This window comes from Mustela erminea, chromosome 6, assembly GCF_009829155.1.
Source record: "Mustela erminea isolate mMusErm1 chromosome 6, mMusErm1.Pri, whole genome shotgun sequence".
NCBI classification, from domain to species: domain Eukaryota; kingdom Metazoa; phylum Chordata; class Mammalia; order Carnivora; family Mustelidae; genus Mustela; species Mustela erminea.
The window spans coordinates 8313170-8333987 of NC_045619.1; the positions used below are offsets into that span (position 1 = coordinate 8313170).

The 20818-nt window shown below is 38.4% G+C and overlaps 1 long non-coding RNA gene across 4 annotated transcripts in view; it reads right to left on the bottom strand.

Moving 5' to 3' along the window:
- Positions 1–20818, bottom strand: part of LOC116592740 — a 150053-nt gene that overhangs the window by 35196 nt on the left and 94039 nt on the right. For 3 of the 4 annotated variants that reach the window (XR_004286597.1, XR_004286600.1, XR_004286598.1), the window contains exon 4: positions 11369–11436. This is a non-coding gene — a long non-coding RNA (uncharacterized LOC116592740). Of the gene's footprint in view, positions 1–7109; positions 8166–11368; positions 11437–20818 lie in introns of those variants that run through there. The other variant, XR_004286599.1, reaches the window with a different exon arrangement.

Here is a 20818-nt window from a genome sequence, read left to right on the forward strand (position 1 = left end):
TTTTTATCTTGCAAATCTGAAATTCTATACCCATTAACCAACTTCCCTTCTTCCTCTCCTCTGGTCCTTTGTAACCACTATTTTATTTTCTATTTATATAAATTTGACTACTTTAGATACCTCATTTAAGTGAGACCACCCAGTATTTGTCTTTCTGGGACTGGCTTATTTCACTCAACACAGTATTCTCAAGATTCAATCTATGCTGTGTATGTGACCGGATTTCCTTCTTTTTCATGGCTAATACTCCGCAGTATGTATACGCCACCTTTTGTTTTTCAATTCATCCACCCATGGACCCTTGGGTTGCTTCTGCCTCCTGGCTACTGTGACGAGGGCTTCTGTGAAGATGCGTATGCAAACAGTTCAATTCTTCTGCATGTGTACCCAGAAGGCAGACTGCTGGATCATGCAGTAGTTCTATTTTTATTTTTTTGAGAAATCTTTTGTCTTCCACAGCAGTTATGTCATTTTATAATCCCAACAGCACGAAAGGTTTCAATTTCTCCACATCTTTGCCAACACTTGCTATTTTCTGGTTTTGGTGTTTTTGTTCTGGGTTTTGGTTTTTGGGGTTTTGTTTTTGTTTTGATAGTAGTTCCTGATGTATGTGAAGTAGTATCTCATTATGGTTTTGATTTGCATTTCTTTCTTAGTGATGATGAGTGTCTTTTCATATGCTTACTGGCCATTTATATATCCTTGGAGAAATGTCTATTCAAGTCCTTTGCCCATTTTTAAATCACGTTATTTGATCTTTTGTTGTTGAGGTGCAGTTCTCTACATATCCTGCATATTAACCCCTTACCAGATATACGACTTGCAGATATTTTCTCCCATTCTGTAGACTGCCTTTTCACTCTATGGACTGTGTCTTTTGATGCACAAAATTGTAAAACTTTGATGTAGTCTCATTGGTCTATTTTTGCCTATACTTTTGGTGTCACATCCAAGAAATCCCTGCCAACTCCAGTGTCATGAGGCTTTCCTCTTCTGTTTTCTTCAAAGAGTTTTATTCTGTTAGGTCTTAATCCATTTTGAGTTAATTTTTGTACATGGTATGAGACAAGGGGCCATCTTCATTCTTTCACAACTGGGTAGCTAGTGCTCCCAACACCATTTGTTGGAAAGACCCTCTCCTTCATTCCCCATTGAATGGTTTTGGCACTCTTGTCAAAGATCACTTGACCTTATATGTGAATATTTATTTCTGGCTTTCTATCCTATTCCATTGTCTATTTGCCTATCACTATGCCAGTATCACACTGTTTTGATTACTGTAACTTTGTAATATATTTTGAAATTGGAAGTGTGACTACTCCAACTTTGTTCTAAATGACCAATTATTTTTATAAAGTGTGCAAAGACAAGATATTTTCATCACTTTAACCCATATTGTTAAAACCACAGTCTCTTTCCATCTCAACTTTCCCCCATCATGATTCCCTGTCAGTAGAGTTAGAGTGGGTGCAGGCATTTTAGGGATCTGTAGAAAGAAGTTAAATTGGTGATACATTCATTTTAAGATTAGCGGAATATAGTCACGTGGTTCTCAGTCACGTCTCTGTGTGTTTGAGTAATGTTAACCATCCTTGTATACAAAGATGTTACCGGGCCAACTTACTCTGCATCATGATATAAATGTGTTCAAAGAGTATTTCAAAGTAGCCAATGTACAGGAAAAAATGAAGCCTTGTAATTTAAAGGATACTTGATAGAGGTTTTTCCCAAAGTTGACAATAATCTTAAAAACTTATATAATGTTAGCAATAACAAGTTGTGAGAATGAAAGGAACTTTGCTAATCTGTCAATAAGAAAAACCATATTCTGGTCAACCTTTCTGTAATAAACAATGAATTACCTTTTTATTCTATTTTTAGAAAATATCACAGAATTGTTACATGAAAGGGCAACAAAGACTATACAGCCAAAAAATGGAGAGAAAAAAGTTTCACAGTGATGTGTTAAGCAGTGAATACAAATATTATTGCTATTTTTCTGACTTTTGTATTTGTCAACTCTTAAAAGTTGCCATTTTTGTGATTTCTTTCCTCATTGCAAATAAATGTTCACTTCTGTACAACTTGTCTTTGAAATTAATGCTCTTAAAGAGCATTCCCACAAAACCCAGATTCACTCCTAGACAGAAAGGTCTTCTTTGCCTAACAAAGGCATATAGAGGGGAAGGAAATGATACGTGCATGGAAGGCCTTATGGAAAGCCACTGGATGGGTGCAGAAAGATGCTTTAATTAATTAATTAGGCAACTAATTAATTAGATTTTTCTTTTAAAATAATCTCTATGCCCAACATGGGGCTTGAACTCATGACTCCGAGATCAAGAGTCACAAGCTCTAACCTACTGAGCCAGCAGGATCCCCAACCAAGATCCTTTAAACAACAAAATAAATATATGCATTGGTAGGCTAAAGGCACAAAGAAAAAGTTCAGACATGGATAGAAAGGCAACGTCTGCTAAATAAATAATAATCAACAATTGGCTTATGGTAGAGATCCTTAAAGAACAGTCTCAAAATCAGGTCTGTTAGAATATACTCAAGAAAGCATTGGCTATAAAGTCAAACATGAAATGTTATCAAATTACGTCCCTTCTGCTAATAAAAAATAAAATATTCTGGAGTTAGGATTTTTAATAACTTCACCTCAGACTTTCAAAGTGAGTATAGAACAGAGATTCTTAGCACTCAGATACCTCATTCATTCAATATAGTATATTTATTGACATTTTCTATGGGCCACTGGCAGTGACAAGCTGAAAAAGGTCTTTGTCCTTGCAGAGCTGAAGAGCAAAAAGGCTTAACCTGCCTGCCATGGTGTGCCTCCTCTCTACCATGTTCTTCACCTCTCCTCCAGCCCCAACTTCCAGGCACAGACATTCCCAGCAGAAGGGAAACCCAGGCCAAGTGCTCGGGGCAGAGCTTGTCTCCACACCCTCTAGTGATCGTAACATTTGGGGGAAATAAACACTAGCTTCTCTTCATGACACCCCTGGAGATTCCTGCCGCTGAACTTGTAGTTCTTTACCTGTAATTGCTATTTCAAAGATTTCAGAAACATTTTATAACTACACAATAATAACATCTTAAAAAAAAAAAAAAAAGCCTAAGACACCGTGCAATTTCAAGGAACCAGGCAGATACATCTTGCCTTTCGAGTAATGTTTTTCCATAAAGGCAGTTAGTTTGTCCATAAGCAAAATATAAGCTAAATAATTAAGACTATTATAAAATTAGCCACAGTTTTCTAAGAACTGCATGATCTATCCTATTCATTGTTGGTTAAAGTCGCCACTGGAACCTGTAAGTAGCAGCAACCCACACAGTTTGTATCATTTTCAACTATGAAACACAGAGCTCCTGAAGTTACTCTTATTGTAACTAATCCATGGACCAGACATCCAAGAAAAACCTCATGAAATACAATTCAGAACCTATTATGTACGATTCTGAAACTCGGGAGAAAAATGTTTTCAGAGAATTAATTTTTTCAGTCACTTCAATGCAAATTACAAAATTTATTAGCAAGGGATAGTTTCCCAAAGACCTAATACAAAATGTTTATGGTTATGCTAAAATTCCCAGCAGCAAAAATTCCATGAGCATAACTATCATCTACTGAACCTCTTTGTAGCATTTTCAAAATACCAATTAACTTGAAAATAAAACTCATTTCCTTTCTCTTAAAAACAATCAAAGACGATTATATAGAAATCTAACTAGTCTTCTGATGTCCAGTTTACTGCTGTGTAATAATGATGGAGCTTACACAGAGTTCACTTTGGTACTTGTTAGTAAGATTATTTCAACTTGTACATATTTCAATAGTTTAAAGAAAAAAAATGGTGAAAAACTGATGTTAGAACACAAAAATGTTAAAATAAAAACACCTCTTTCCTATGGTCAAATACCAGTTAGTGTTTTGAAGATAATTATGTATAAAATAAGTGACTTGGAAATACTTTCTTCTCTCTCTTTCCCTCTCTCTGTGTGTGTGTGTGTGTGTGCGTGTGTGTGTGTGTTTATTTAGGAAATACTATAGAGCTACCCCATTTTTTTTTTAAACAAGCACCCAAAAGAATGGTTGCGAAAGAACTCAGTATTAAATTTGGTGGTTAAACAGGAAACAATGAATATCCTAATAAAAGGAATCCTTAGTGTAGAGACTGGGGAAGAATAAACTTAAAAGTCGCACTACAGTATAAAAAGAACTGGAGGAAGATAGAGCTGGAAGTTAATGAGTTCCAGCAGGAGCAGAAACAAAGATAAGGTAAGGACAAGCTGTTAGAATTAATGAAAGGTCTGTATAATTAATAATTCAGAAAAATTAAAAGGGCATTTTATAACTAGACATTTAAGTTGGGAGGAATGTAATTAGTAAGAAGAGAATTTAATCAAGACATCGAAGTTAAGACATTTAAAAAATAGCACCTCAAGCCCAAAGCCATATTACACCACACGAGAGTATGAAGAGCAATGTTGATTCTATAAATTACATTCTTTTCTCCGAATCAATATAAAACTATCTTCAACACTTTGATTTCCATATAGCCTCCCATGCAAACTCGGAACAGATTCTCCCTTAAAAAAGGGAAATCAAAAAAGATGGTACTCCAAGGGTGTTGAAATACAGGAATTGATATAATTAATTCTACCAATAAGCCTAAAAAGGGGATACTGTCTATGTACACATTATAAAATGAGATTTTTAAAAATTTTAATATGTATGTTTTATTTAAAATAACATAAAAATTACCAGTTCAACATAAAATCAATGTAAGTTTTATTAATTTTACATTATTTTTTATGGTACTAAGTCTTTGAAATTCCAGCTAAATTTTGTATTTAAAGTACCTTTAAATTTGGTTGCTTTTTTTGTGTATGTGGCAAAACACATCAAATTAAATTTATCATCTTAACCATTTTTAAGTGTAAAGCTCAGTAGTGTTAAGTACATTCCCACTATTTTGCAACAGATCTCTAGAACTTATTCATCTTGTAAAACATCCATTGAACACCGATTCCCTCTACTCCCTACCCAGAGACCTTGGCAATCCTCACTTTTCCACTTTCTGCTTTTAAGATTTTTAACATCAGATACTTCATTTGAGTGGAATCACACAGCATTTGTCCTTATGTGATTGGCTTATTTTGCTTAGCATAATGCCCTTCAGTTTCATCAACAGTATAGTAGCATGTGACAGGATTTCCTTATTTTTCAGGCTTTGTAATATTCCATTGTGCATATATGCCACATTTTCTTTACCCACTCATCTCTCAATGGACATTGAGGTTGCCCCACTGCTTGGCTGTTTATGAATGCTGCAATGAACATGGGTGTGCAAATATGTCTCTGAGATCCCACTTTGAGAGATTTGTTTTTAATGCTGAATTTTCATAAAATGAACCAAAAGATTCAACAAAATTCAATCAACAAAGATTTACTAGAAAAACTGAATCACTGTAGTATGTTCAAGGCAAATATCTTTTGAGAATGTGAGTCTACTTAAACATGGAGATTTAAAGCTTATTCTTGTTTATAAATTAGATTTTAAGGAAGAAATTGAAAGCAAGCTAAATTCATTAATACAGTTGATTGAACATCACAGGTTTGAAGTGTGTAGGTCCACTTAAATGCAGACTTTTTTTTAGTAAGTACAATACAGTGCTGTACATGTACTTTCTCTTCCTTATGATTTTAAAACATTTTTTCTCTAACATTTTACTGTAAGAATTTAGCATAGAATGTATATAACATACAAAATACGTGTCAACTGACTGTTTATATTATCCATAAGGTTTCCAATTAACAGTAGACTACTAGTAGTTAAACTTTTGGGGAGTCAAGAGTTACCTGTGGATTTCTGACTGTGTGGGGGTCAGTGCCCCTACCTAACTCTCATGTTGTTCAAAGGTCAACTGTACACGAAAACGGATATTTGGCTGCAAATAATTTACAACAAATAATCTGCCTACAAACATCTAGACCATCACTTGCCTCATAAATAAAACCAAATCAGGAGCCTGTCTTGGGTGGAAACATTTTATAAAAAATGAGCTTTCAAATAAGCAGAGTCAAACACAATCTATGAGCAACTATCTGCTTATGCTTTTTGAAAAGCTGTTATAGTTTTATCTTTACCCCCGTGTTAAACACATTATGTGATTAATGCTGTGTGAGTTTAATGTAGTAATTATATGGCAATAAACTTAGCTTGTTTGATTTGTTATAGTAGCTCATAAAGTAAATATCCTCAGAAAAATGATTGTATTAGATATAGTAATACTTCATAAACCTCATTAAAAAGCAACAATATTGAAACAATATATATACACAAAGTGTTTAAAGCTATACACTCTACTTAATCTTGTTCACACATACATCAGAATCCAGTACAACTGATCTAAATATTAACAGTTTAGCACAGATATTTCTCAATATCAAAAGTCAATTATTATTTTTTTAAAAGTCAATTATTTTTTAAGAGGGTTTTCTACATGCATAGCTACCCTAACTTGCCTGTTAAAAGAATTTAGCTCCACTGAAATAAACATCAAGGAAATAAAATAATTTTTTCAAAACTTCTGGCACCTATGGTAAAAATGTTAAATGATGAAGCAAAGAAAGTGGCATAGATCAGCTAATAAAAATAATTTTAGTCCTAATCCTTAAAAGAATTTGCTCTATGACCTTGACATTCTATTAGCCCTGTATTCCATCTGCCTCCATAAATAAAATAGGCTATTCATACAAACTGAGACCAGTGAACGAGAGCCATTTTGGAAATCAATTTGGAAAAAAATTTAGATCTCTGCCTCACTTCATACACAAAAATGAGTACCAGTTCAATTAAGCTGTAAAGGGAAAGGGGTGCCTGGGTAGCTCTGTTGGTTAAGCAACTGCCTCCAGCTCAGGTCATGATCCCAGGGGGCCTGGGATTGAGCCCCACACTGGGCTCCCTGCTCATTGGGAACTCTGCTTCTCTCCTGCCTCTGCACCCCACCCCCCATCCTGCCCTGGTTCATGCATGTGCTTTCTCTCTGAAACAAAAAATAAAATCTTTAAAAAAAAAATTTTTTTTTAAAGATGTAAAGGTAAAAAATAAAGCAAGAAAACTGAGGTATTTTATTACATTAGGGCAGGGACAACTTCTCTCAGCAAGCACAAAATATAGAAGCTACAAAGGCTGACTGATTTTATCACATAAAAATGTTTTAACTTTATAAGTATGAAAGATACTCCAATGATAAAAGATAAAAGATTGGGAGAAAATATTTAAAACATCTCAGAAGACAAAGGTTAATATCTATATCTTATGAAGGGCTCCTACAAAGCTATCAAAAGAAACAATCCAATAGAAAAATGGGAATAATATGCAAATAAGTTATACATAAGATTCAAAAATCTATGGCCAATAACTAACAAAAGATATTCCATCTTATTAGTAAGCAGAAAGGAGCAAATTAAAACAATAAAATATTAGGGGTCCCTGGCTAGCTCAGTCGGTGGAACACATGACTTTTGATCTTGAGGTTGTGAGTTCAAGCCCCATGTTGGGTGTAGAGATTACTTTAATAAAACAACAACACACATAATAAAACATAAGAGTGGCAAAAATTTCAGGATAAGTCATTTTATTGTCATCAAAGATGAGGAGAAATGGGCATTCTTATACACTATTTATGGAAGGCATCATGGGTATATAGCTTCTTTAGAAGGCAATTTGTTAATAGCTACCTTCATGCAAAAAAAAAAAAAAATTCTATGAACTGACAATTCCATCTCTAGAAATTTATTCCACAGAAATACACCTGTGAATAAAGATATAAGAATTAAGGATGTTCAATAAAGTATTATTTGTAATAATCAAAGAAGTAGAGACCACCAAAATATCTACTGGAGAAGAATGATTATAGTCCATCCATTCAACAAAATGTTCTGTAAATGTTTAAGAGAATGAAAGAGGCTGTGTAAGATGCCAAATTAAAAAAGCAAGTCACAGAAGAAAAATGTTGGGTAAAAAAATTCCTATTTAGTTATTTTAAGATATACAGAAAATGGGGTGTCTGGCTGCCTCAGATGGTAGAATGTCCAACTCTTGATCTCAGGGTTGTGAGTTCCAGCCCCACGCTGGGTGTGGAGCCTACTAAATTAAAAGAATAAATAAATAAATAAATAAATAAGTAAAATATACAGTAAGTGTTTACAAGGATTAGGAGGGGAAGATGGGTAAAAGAAGAGTCTCGCTTTTATTCCTATATCTACATTTACCATTTGAATGTTTTATGACAAACATGTACAGCTGCCCCTTAAACAACATGTGGGTTGGGGCGCTGACTCCCCCACACAGTTGGAAACCTGCAAATTATTTCTGATTCTCCACAACTTAACTATGAATAGCCAACTGCTGACTGGAAACCTTACTGATAGCAAACTGTCAACAACTACTTTGTATGTTATATGAATTCTGTATTATATACTTACAATAAAGTATGCAAAAGAAAGTGTTTTATTGACTGACTGATTTTTAAATATTTCATTTATTTATGTGACAGAGAGTGAGACAGCACAAGCAAAGGAGAGGCAGAGGGAGAGGGAGAAGTAACTCCTCACTGAGCAGGGAGCCTAAGGCAAATGGTTAACCAACTGAGCCACCCAGGCACCATTTAAAACATAAAATGTTTTATTTTATTTTTTGTTTTGTTTTGAATTTTTATTTAAATTTTAGTTAGTCAACATATATAGTGTAGGCGCACCTGGGTGGCTCAATTAGTTAAGTTTCCATCTCCTGATCTCAGAGTTGTGAGTTCAAGACTCCAACTGGGGCTCCACGCGAGGTGTGAAGCCTACTTAAAAAAAAAACAAAAGCAAAAACAAACAAACAAGCAAAACCATAGTTCAATATTGGTTTTAAGAGTAGAATTTAGTGAAGAAAATATTTTAAAATCATGAGGAAAAGAAAGTACATTTACAGCACTTTCCCATATTTTTCTGGCTTAGTCAGAAAAGCATGCAACTCTTGATCTTAGGGTTGTGAGTTTGAGCACTATGTTTGGTGTAGAGATTACTAAAAATAAATAAACTTTTAAAAAAATTCCATGTATAAATGGACTTGCACAATTCAAACCCGTGTCGTTCAAGAGCCAACTGTGTTATTTTTAATAATTAGGAAAAAAAAAAGAATAAGCAGGAATTTCACAAGTTATTTGGCAATGTGTACACGCCCAGGATCTAGAATGTAATATTGAGTTCCTAGATCCTACTACCCAAGATTCAATCATCCTCTGCCAACTGCAGTTCTGAGATAACGAAATCATCATCATCATCATCATCATCATCATCATCATCATCAAAAGACCACATCGCCTTTGGTCCCCACTCCCATAGAAGAGCTGGACAGGTCTATGGGAGGAGCATCTAGTGAGAAGCATCATTTCTGCTTTATCATTTCAATATATGACAGCAGATCTGGTTCAGGAAGAAAAATAAAACAAAACCAGACACAAAACAAAACAGGATTAATCTGTGAAAAGGCAGTATGAGACTCACGAAAACAAAACAAGGTAAGGACACAACAGAAGTCCACGGGGCTGTTTGAAGCTCTAAAAGAAGCACCGTTTGTGTAACACAGAACTTGTGGGAGAATCTGCCCCAGGGATGCCTTCTGAATACCTAGAGAGGCTGATACAGGATAAGGGTTACTGGGGCAGGTTTTTAAAGATAAAGACTAGTTTGTTTGGGAAATGGATACCCTCTGGAGAACAGAACTTTCATCTGTGTTTTAAAAATAGGCTTAATGCCATTTTCATTGCTTCCCCCACCTCCCTCTTATCCACGAGGCTTTGATCTTAACACCACTACTTTTCGGAAACACCGCTCCCAAGGTTGGCAAAGGATTTGGGTTCAGGAGATACTATAAAACACTTTAATGTCAGAAAGATCCAGGTTCAAAACCTAGCTTCCATTTCAAGCTGCATTCCCATGGACAAGTTACCTACCACGACCCTGGAGTAAAATGGTACACTGTCATGAACAGAAATAACATCAACAGCATCTAAGCAATGTACCTTATGCACAGAAAACCCTAATCAAACGGGAGGTATCCTTTTTATATTATAAGACCTCTGACCGGAGTTGGGGGTTGGGGGAGTGGGCAAGAGGATGGGAGAAATGTCCGAACTGTTCCTGTAATTCCACGGGGACTCAATGTTTGGCATTCCACTTGGCTAACGATGAAATGACTCCATGAGTCCATGTAGAATATAAGTGCATTTGACAGAATACAGCAAAGTTAGGATTTATATTGTAAGCTATTTTTAAAACTGCCTGGTTAGCAAATTAAACCAGCTGTGAAAATATCCTGGTTTCCATTCACAACAAATACAAGATAAACATTCTCCTTAATGAACCTGGCCTTGTGGCAGCACAGCATATTCTGCATAATTCATTCCTAAGGGTTTCGGAGACATCATTTTCATAAGACAGACCAAAACTAAACTATTTTCTAAGGAAAAGGAAAAGAAAAGAGAAAAAAAAAGATGAGAGAGGAGTTTCTTTCTACAGATTTTCAGTAAATTCCACGAATCGCTGTAGTTTAGGAGACTACAGTCTGAATAAAGGAAGTTCTGTCAATACTTCAGGCCAGCCTTAACTGTGCTTCCTTTAAAAGGGCATATGAAACACCAGTCTTCTCTGCAACACAATTTTTCAAGTTCTGGGGCAAAGGGAGGAGAAAAATCTGCTCATGGTCACCCAAAAGCTACTCCGAGGACTCCCAATTTCAGATTTAAAACTGATCACTCTTTGAGAAGTCAGGGGAGAGATCCTGAATTATTTAGAATGTTGGCTAAGTTATATTATTTATGATTGCCGTTCCTTTAGGGAAACAATTTGTTATTTAAACAGAGAACAGAAGTATAAATAACTAAATGAAATAGAATTTCAGGAAGTGCTATACAAATAAATTCATACTTGGAATGCAGGGAAAGTCTATTCGTTTAGCGCACTTCATAAAGACATAGCTAAGAAAAGAATGTAACATTTTAAACTTCTTTGGAAATCAACCAGACTGAATTAGTTCAATTTGGAACATCCTGAGCCTTAAAGCCTTTGCTAAAGTGTAACACAAATTTTGATTAGCCAAGTGTGAAAAACTACAAAGCCAACTTTCCTGTCCCTCCAGTTAGTCTGTCTATAAATAGAAGCAAATGCATTACCAGCCACCAAAGCACCTGGTGAGTTCCAGTGTGCCCAACGTATGCATCCTCTGCAAACGTGCTCTCAGCATGTTTAACCAAAGTACTTCTGAAGATCTGTAATAGGACCCTTTTTAAATGAACTGTGACTCACTGTTTGCTTTCTTCACCAGGAGGTGGAGTCTTGCCATGCCCTTCCATTACAAAATCCTCCTGCTCCACCTGCAAAAGGCAAGCACCACAGGTCAGCAGTAGTCAGTAACTAAGATACAGCTCGCTCAAACTTCCAGGGCCTGGCCCGTGCACAACCACATGGCCACTGCCCTCTGTTGCCTGGTCCAGAAGCCTGGGCCAGTGCCTTTCAATCCCCAGGTTTGTTCAAGGCATCTCTCCTAGTTTTGCAGAACAGAAAAGGAAGTGTGTTGACTTGGAACTCACGTAACTGTAACAAAAAAAAAATTTTACATCTGGAATGTAATAAAGAATTGCTATGAATCAATAAGAAAAAGACAATGAACCAGAAAATTTTACAAAATAATCAAGTAGGAATTTTACTGAAGAGGATGCACAAATGAAAAGATATTCAATCTCATGTCAACCAGGAAAATGCAAATTAAAACCACCAAGAGAGGGGCGCCTGGGTGGCACTGTGGGTTAAGCCTCTGCCTTTGGCTCAGGTCATGATCTCAGGATCCTGGGATCGAGCCCCACATCAGGCTCTCTGCTCAGCGGGGAGCCTGCTTCCCCCCTCTCTCTGCCTGCCTGTCTGCCTACTTGTGATCTCTGTCTGTCAAATAAATAAATAAAATCTTAAAAAAAAACCCCAAAACCCATCAAGAGATACCATTTCACAACTACCAGGTTGGCTAAAATTAAAAAGTTGGGCAATACCAAGTGTTGGCAAGGGGACGGAAGAACAGCAACACTCATCTACTTCCGATGGGAAGAAAAATTGGTGCAACTGCTTTTCAAAAGTTTGCCACTATCTGGTACATTGGACTATGTATGTACTGTACAATCTAGTGACTGCACCTCTGGATAAATACTGCAGAGAAACTTTTACACATATATAGAAATATTTTTTGTAGAATTACCTTAAACAGAAAAAAAGCAAACATCCATCAACAGTAAAATAAATAAATATACTATGGTGTTTTCAGAGCAACAGAACACTATACTATATGAAAAGGAATTAACTGTAGCTACACACCGCAACCTAGATGAGTTACAAAAACACAATACTGGGTGAAAAAGCAAATCATAAAAGAATACATAGGCAGTATAATTCCATTACATAAAGTTCAAATATACACTTTTTAAAACTATATATATGCATGTGTATATAGATGTATATATGTACATATATAGTTTTTATTTTTATTACTTTTTAAAAAGATTATTTATTTATTCACTTATTTGAGAGCAAGAGAGTAAGAGAGAGAGTGAGAGCACGAGATGGGAGAGAGTCAGGGGAGAAGCAGATTCTCCCCGCTCAGTGGGGAGCCCGATGCGGGGCTGGATCCTAGGACTCCAGGTTCAGGACCTGAGCTAAAAGCAGTCGCTCAACCAACTAAGCCAGGTGTCCCTATATACAGTTCTTTAAAACTATTTTATTACTTTAAAAAGATTTTATTTATTTATTTGACAGAGAAAGCGGGAGAGCACAAGCAGGGGGAGCAGTAGAAGGAGAGGGAGGAGCAGGCTCCCCAGCTGAACAGGGAACCAGATTCGGGGTTCGATCCCAGGACCCTGGGATCATGACCTGAGTTGAAGGCAGAAGCTTAACCATCTGAGCCACCCAGGTGCCCCTAAAAACTATTTTTTAAAAATAAATGACAAAATTAAAAAATTAAAAACAAACACACATACACACACAAAAAAATGAATGACATACAAAATGTAGGCTAGGGATTGTCTTAGGAAGGGGCATATGCAAGGTCCAGGGGTATGCCTGTGGTTTACTTCTTGGCCTGTGTAGAAGGTATATGGGTATTTGCTTTATAATTATTCTTTTAACTATCCATTTCTTTCTTTTATATATGTATGGTTTATTTCTCAGTACAAATTTCAAGAGAGAAAAAACATTTTACCATTCCAAATGGTTTACTGATCTGGAAGATCAGTGACAGAGATAGAGCTACCTCCACAAATGGCGATTATCTGTCAGTCCTATGAAGACTCTCCCAAAAGGCAAAACTTAAAAAAAAAAAATCAAACAGATATATTCAAGGAAATAGACAAGATTATTCCCAACTTAGAAAAACAATTATAGGACCTAATAAGCTGGAAGACAGACAACAGTAACATAGACACATAAAATACAATGAAGCCCAAAGAAAACAAAAGGCTCTCCAATTCTGTCATCCCCAGTCTTCATTTCTTAAGAAGATGGGGCAATACTAAGAGGCTAAGTTTCAAAAAAGACGGAAAAATTAAGAGGTGTTCATAATTTCCATTGAAGAAACCAGAGGAAACATACACAAGAATAATTAAAGACACATGCTGTGCATACTGTAAAAATTCAAACCAGGTTTTGACTTTATTCTTAGGAACTTCCTCACTCTGCAGCCTATGGGACTTAGCCAAGGAGAGGGAGGATTCTCCCATCCTAAGCTTATACTTAGGATGTAAAAACTCTAGAAGAAAAAACAGGATTGCAGATGGACACTTAATGAGGAGCTTGAGATGACCTGGTTGTGTTACAAGAGTGTCCTGGTATATATTTGAAAATCACCGTGTTGCACATTTTATTGACTTAACTATATAAATGTTGTGCCTTAGTTAGGAAAAACAGGTGACAAACTATTTATGTTTATTAAGTTTCTTGCAAGCGCAAGCATCAATTATTTTCTTGAAGACAAGAATGCCTATTCTCTCATTTATATGTATTATGGAAATTTCTTGATCCTTCATCTTTAAAAATTCTCTCCAATTAAAGAGCTCTAAGAAAAAAAAAAGAGCTCTAAATTGTGCACCTTGGCCTCTGCTTAGTAGTTTTTTTTTTTTGAAAAAGGTTTATCTAGAATCAATTTCTAGTTAAGTACAGTAAGATCGAAGAACCCAGAGCTTTGACAATCTCTTCCAAGTGGGCTCCCAATCTTTAACTCTAGCCCCCATGTTATGCACACTAGTCTTCTCTGCTTAGATGGCCCAATAAATTTCTAAGGAAACATCACCTTTGTCCTCAAATTTCCTCCTCTTCTTTTTTATATCCCCTATGTCTCCAAATGGTACCATCATTCACTAAGATCCCCAAACATGAAACCTACACAGGTATGCCGCACTTTTCAAAAGTCTGTATTGTACCACTTCACTTTCACAAAAGACCTATGTTAATACCTATTTTTGCTAAGAACAACAGAAACCTGGAGAGGATTTTCGCTTTTTTACAAATGAAGGCAAAAAGCAAAGTAGCATTCAGAGCTGGTCTTGCAGCAGTCGTTACAGAGCAGTGCGCGCCCTGAGTGGCAGACAGGGGCACCACCAGTCTCCTTCCCTAGGACGTCCAGAGGACTCGGCATCTCGGCATCCTGCTGCCAGAGCTTTTAACTTTGTGAGCATCTGTGCTTTATCTCCAGTTATCCTGTGTGTCCGTTAGCAAGATGTGTCTTGAAGTATCGGAAAAGCCTAGGAGAGGTTATTTTCTGGGTCTGGGAATGTGCCAAGATTTTCACATATGAAGAAATGGTCATCGTTTCTTGGTTTTATACAACATTTGGACTTAGGAAAGATTTCATAGGAAAGCTCTACCTTCAGGTAGCAGGAGAAACCTGTCATCACACAAGAATCCAAGGTTCCCTCCTTAACCCTACATCCTATTAATCACCAAGTATTGTGGCTTTCACCTCTTAAATAGCTCTCACATGCACCTCCCCTTCTTTATTCTCTTTAACCGCCACAGTTAAAAGCCAGCTTCTCTAAATCTCACTACTACACAAGCCTTCTCAGTGGTCTTTGTGCCTCCGGGTCCCATCTCATTTTAATACATCCTCCAAACTGTTTCTGTCAAGTGGGCTTTGGAAATGCAAATCGGACGGCATCGTTCTCCTTGAAATTCTTCAGTGGTGCTCCATCACCTACCTGGAGGGATAAAGTTCAGTTCCTTTGTCTAAACAATCTTTTCATCTGCCTCTGCCTTACCCACTCTGAACCCCTGGTGGGGGCATACAACTCCTTAGCCCTCTGTGCATTTACATGAACTGCTCCCTCTTGCCTAGAAGCCCTGGCCTTCTGCCCACAAGCAGTTCAAATTCCTACTCATTCCCTTAAGTGTCAATTCAGATGCCTTTCCCTGGAAGACACCATCTCCTGCAGCAGGTTCACAACTTTTCTCAGTCTCCATCACCTCGAAGACAATAAAAACGGTCCAGAGAGATCACAGCTCCTTACTGCCACTTCCTGTTTTTCTCATGTCCACCTCCTGTCCCTTCCCTTATTTTTTTCCTACAAATTTCACGAACACCTTTGGACTTAGTTTGATGATCTCTACCACTCTGTCTCCTTGACTTCATCTGCAGGAGTTGCAAGATTTTTTTTTTTTTTTAGAGTAGGCTCCCTGGCCAGCTTGGGGCTCAAACTCATAACCCTGAGATTAAGACCTGAGCTGAGATGAAGAGTTAAAAAGCTTTATTGACTGAGCCACCCAGGCACCCCTCAAGATTTTTATACATAACATTTATACCATGTCTTCACCTTTCTCCCACTACCATTCATTCATTCAACCAACATTTCCTCAGCACATATTACACGCGAGGTGCTGGGCTGAGATAAAAGTGAAGAAGAGTGTCGGTGCCCTCAAAAAGCTTGCAGATTAGTGAGAAAGACAAACAAAACCCAGTAAATTACCAGCATTGTATGGTGATAGATGGTAGCTACACTTCTGGTGAACATAGCAGCATAACGTACAGACCTGTGGGATCACCTGAAACTAATGGAACACAGTGTCTTGACTATACTCCAATTAAAAAAAGACAAAACACGACCATACAGTGGGAGAAACCAATGCAAGGATCCAGGAAGGGCGCCTGGCACAGCCTAAAGGAGTCACACACACTAAACCAACCCCAGGCAGGTGACTTCCCTCCTTCCTAAATTCAGCTAGGGAACGGGCAGGACCCAAGCTGCTCCGTGGCAACGTCCCTCAATTCTGAAATAGGACTCGGGCCACAAGCTCCCCTTGCACTTGCTCCCTCCATCTGAACCTGGGAAGAGTCCCTCTAACTTCTAGTTCTGCTGTTGGTCCTCAGTGCCCATTCAGAGGCTCCTGGATGCATATTTCAGTGATTTTTCTGCTCGGTGCCCTAGATTTGCTCAACACCAACTTGTTTTTAGGGTATTTCTGTCCTACCAATCCCTTAATTTCTTCTCTTCTGCTCTGGGAATACAGAGCATAGCTGGAGAAAGTTACAAAACTGGTTCCTTTTCAACCCTATGCCAATTAACTTCCACTCAGTGCTTGTATGTCAGCGCGTGGCCTGCAAAGCCCTTCACTCATTCATTCTGTACCTTTCCACTCTCCTCCAAGATTCCAAACCCATCCATAAGGCGTCCTCCTTAGTCTGGCCTTTCTGAAGATTATCCTGAAAGCCTGTCCCACACAATGGATGCCCGTGGTTTCTTCTTGTCTGGATTATGCAGTTGAACCTGCATCTTTACCCACTTCCCCCCACTCCACTGCTCCACCAGGCTCCCCTCACTGCCTGAATCCTAGATGCATGACCCACACCACACCACCTCCAAGAAGCTCTTTCTTCAAGTAAATCCATCCCCTCAACTGACAAATATTTTGTAATCTCTTCTGTTCTGAAAAATTATTTTGGCCTGTGATACCCTCCAAATATCTTCCCGTTTTTACTCTTCCCTTTACTATCCAAATTATTAAGAGAATAAACAATACTCCATTTCTTCCATGTTCTCATCACTGATCTGATAAAACACTGGTTGCCTGATTAAACTCTTATTGAAGTAACATATATATGAATTTCTTTTTTTTTTTAGATTTTATTTATTTGAGAGAGAGACAGAAGGAGCATGAGGGGGGAGGGGAAGAGGGAGAGGGAGAAGCAGACACCCCACTGAGCAGGGAGCCCAACATGGAGCTCCATCCCAGGACCCTGGGATTACGACCTCGGCTGAAGGCAGACACAATTGACAGAGCCCCCAGGCGCCCCTATATGATTTTAAAAATCAAATAATACCACCAGGCTTATAGACAAAAATAGCACTCTCCTCTGGTGGCCCCTCACCCGCCCCCGTGGAGTGCTTCTTCCCCATCCTCCCAACTTAAGTCACCATATTTGTTCAAATCAATATTCAGCGCTAACCGTGCTGTTACTAAGTAAATAACAGATACCGCTGAATCATACAGAATAGTGTAATTAAATTTGCTTTTCGTGTACAATTTTCTCTTTTCTGTGGAACTAACAATTACTACTTTCTCTTCTTACACTTTTTTTCGATTTGCGGGGGGGGGGGGAGCTTAGTATTTATTATGGATTTTTCACTAAGTCATCCTCAAACTCTCCAACAGAGCTGTAAGTCTCCTCTTAATAAATTCAAACACTTCAGGTAATCTACCAATTTCATTCCAGTCTGGGAGACCTTCCTCAGGGGTTTTCTCCTGTACCAGTCTGGATGGTTTGCTCTCTAGGCCACTAAAGAGCTGACACAGGGATGTCTTCTCCCCTTCATCTCTGAAATTCCTGGCGTTCTGTCTCCTACCCAGGAGCATCTGTTCCCCAGATCCTTGGTCTTCTTTCATGGTCTACTCCCTGGTTTAGGTGGCACATATATTCCAGGGATTTCCTGATAAAAGGTATACGGAAAGTAGATTTTTTGAGATCTTGAATGACTGAAATGTCCTTATTTTATCCATATGTATAACTGACACACAGAATTTTTTTTTTTATCCACATACATAACTGAATTAGAAGTTCAAATAAGTGAACCTTTTTCCCTTCACACTTTTGAAGTGATGCTGCAGTGTCTTCTAGTTCCCAGAGTTACGATATAGAAATCTATATCTATATACAGTATTCTAAATCCTAATGTTTTGGATACAACCTGTTTCTTTTCCAGAAACTTTTAGGGTCTTCTACCTCTCCTCTGTTCCGCAAATGCAAACCACAAAGTATGGTTCTTTTTTTATTTATTGAGCTTCCGGGTAGGTACTTGCACTCTAGAAACTCAGATTCTTCAGGTTTAAGACATTTTCTCTACTTATTTTGATAATTTCATCCCCTCCACGAATTCCTTATTCATTGTTGAGTTTTGGGGGCTGATCCATAAATTTTCTTCTTTTCTCTCCAATTGCATCTCTCTGGCTTTTTCTTTTACTTTCTGGAGAGTCTCTCAACTTTACATTCCAACACTTCTAATATTTAAAAGAATTTCTGTACTGTGACTTAATTTTTGAAAGCTCTTTCTTGTTCTCTGAATACTTTTTAATAGTCGTGCTCTTATTCCATGATTATACCATCTTTTATCTCTGAAAATTAATTAGAGTGTTTTTGTTTTAATTTTCTTCTGCTCCATATATTACCTTGTTTCCTCCAAGTTCCTCTTTTATTTTTTATTTTCTTATTAATTTTTTTTTTTTTTAGATTTTATTTATTTGACAGACAGAGATGACAAGTAGGCAGAGACACAGGCAGAGAGGAGGAAGCAGGCCCCCTGCCGAGCAGAGAGGCCGACGCGGGCCTCGATCCCAGGACCCTGAGATCATGACCTGAGCCCAAGGCAGAGGATTAACCCACTGAGCCACCCAGGCGCCCTCAAGTTCCTCTTTTATATTTGCTTTGGTCACTATCCTCCAGTCATGGATTTTTATCAGATGCCTGGTCATCTTTGGCTATCTGCTGATACTTACGCGGTAAGCCGGAAAGAACTCAGGAGTGCTCTTCGTATGAAGAGAAGAGAGGGATCTCCTCCCTGGATATCAGGGGACCTGGATATCAGAAGGGAAACCTGGCCATTTCACTGGGAGAACTCTCAGGTGTCTGCCTCTATTTATTCCTTTTCTCCCTCTTTGGGCTTTTCAGTTACCCAGAGAGGTACCCTTTAATTCTCAGCCTGACTGGTGTAAGTCTGACTGACTGTCAGTGTTCGGGGACTGAATTTGGGAAGACAGCTGGCATGATCTCACATCAGTCAATCATCACTGACTTGACAGAATCTTTCTGCTTTGAGTTGGATCCTTCTCTCCACCTTGAGCCTTGCCATGGTACAAGAGGGAAAGCTATCCCTCTGGGATGTGCAGGCCAGAATACCAGGGGCTTTGCTCCTTGTAAATTCTTCAACCAATGCTGCTGTTGTCAGTGTCACTCCAAAAGCTTTTTGGCTCTCAAAATTTTGTTGGCATTTCTTATGTTTCATATAGTCTTCCATTTACTTTTTTTTTTTTTTTTCTGGTGGATTTATGCTTGCTAAAACAATTTCAGTGGAGTTTTGGAAGGGAGTGGAGACTAATAACTGGGTTTAATCTACCATGTCTAGATCTACTCTTAAAACTCTTTTATCTCTTCTTTTTCCCCTCTATCAAAATTGCCTTATTTGGGGGTGCCTTGGTGGCTCCGTCCATTAAATGTCTGACTCCTGATTTTTGGCTCAGATCATGATCTCAGGGTTGTGAGATCGAACCCCATGTTGGGTTCTGTGCTGGGTGTGGAGCCTGCTTAGGATTTTCTTTCTCCCTCTGCCCTTCCCCCACCTCTCTCTTTCCCTCTCTCTCTAACCACCCCCCCGCCCCAAACTGCTCTACTTAATGTCACCAACAAATATTTGTTGGTTGCCTCCTTCTTTAAAATATTATTTGAAGGGCGCCTGGGTGGCTCAGTCAGTTATGTGTCTGCTTTTGACTCAGGTCATGATCCCAGGGTCCGGGGATCAAGCACCATGTCAGGCTCTGGCTCAGCGGGGAGTCTGCTTTTCCTACTCCCTCTGCCTCCTGCTTGTGCTTTCTCTTGCTCTCTCTCTCTCAAATAAAAATTTTTTTTAAGATTTTATTTATTTATTTGACAGAGATCACAAGCATGCAGAGAGGCAGGCAGATGGGGGTGGGGAAGCAGGCTCCCTGCTGAGCAGAGAGCCCAATGTGATGCGGGATTCAATCCCAGGACCCTGAGATCATGACCTGAGCCGAAGGCAGAGGATTAACCCACTGAGCCACCCAGGCACCCCAAAATCTATTGTTTTTAAAGATTCTATTTATTTACTTGTCAGAGAGAGAGAGAACACAAGCCGGCAGAGCTGCAGGCAGAGGCAGAGAAGCAGGCTCCCTGCTGAGCAAGGAGCCTGATGCAGGACTTGAACCCAGGACCCTGGGATCATGACCTGACTCGAAGGCAGTTGCTTAACCAACTGAGCCACCCAGGTGTACTGTAAAATAAAATCTATTTAAAAAATAAAAATAAGGGGCGCCTGGGTAGCTCAGGGGGTTAAAGCCTCTGCCTTCGGCTTAGGTCATGATCTCAGGGTCCTGGGATAGAATCCCGCATCACATCAGGCTCTCTGCTCAGCAGGGAGCCTGCTCCCCCCGCCACCACCCTCTGCCTGCCTCTCTGCCTACTTGTGATCTCTCTCTCTGTTAAATAAATAAATAAAATCT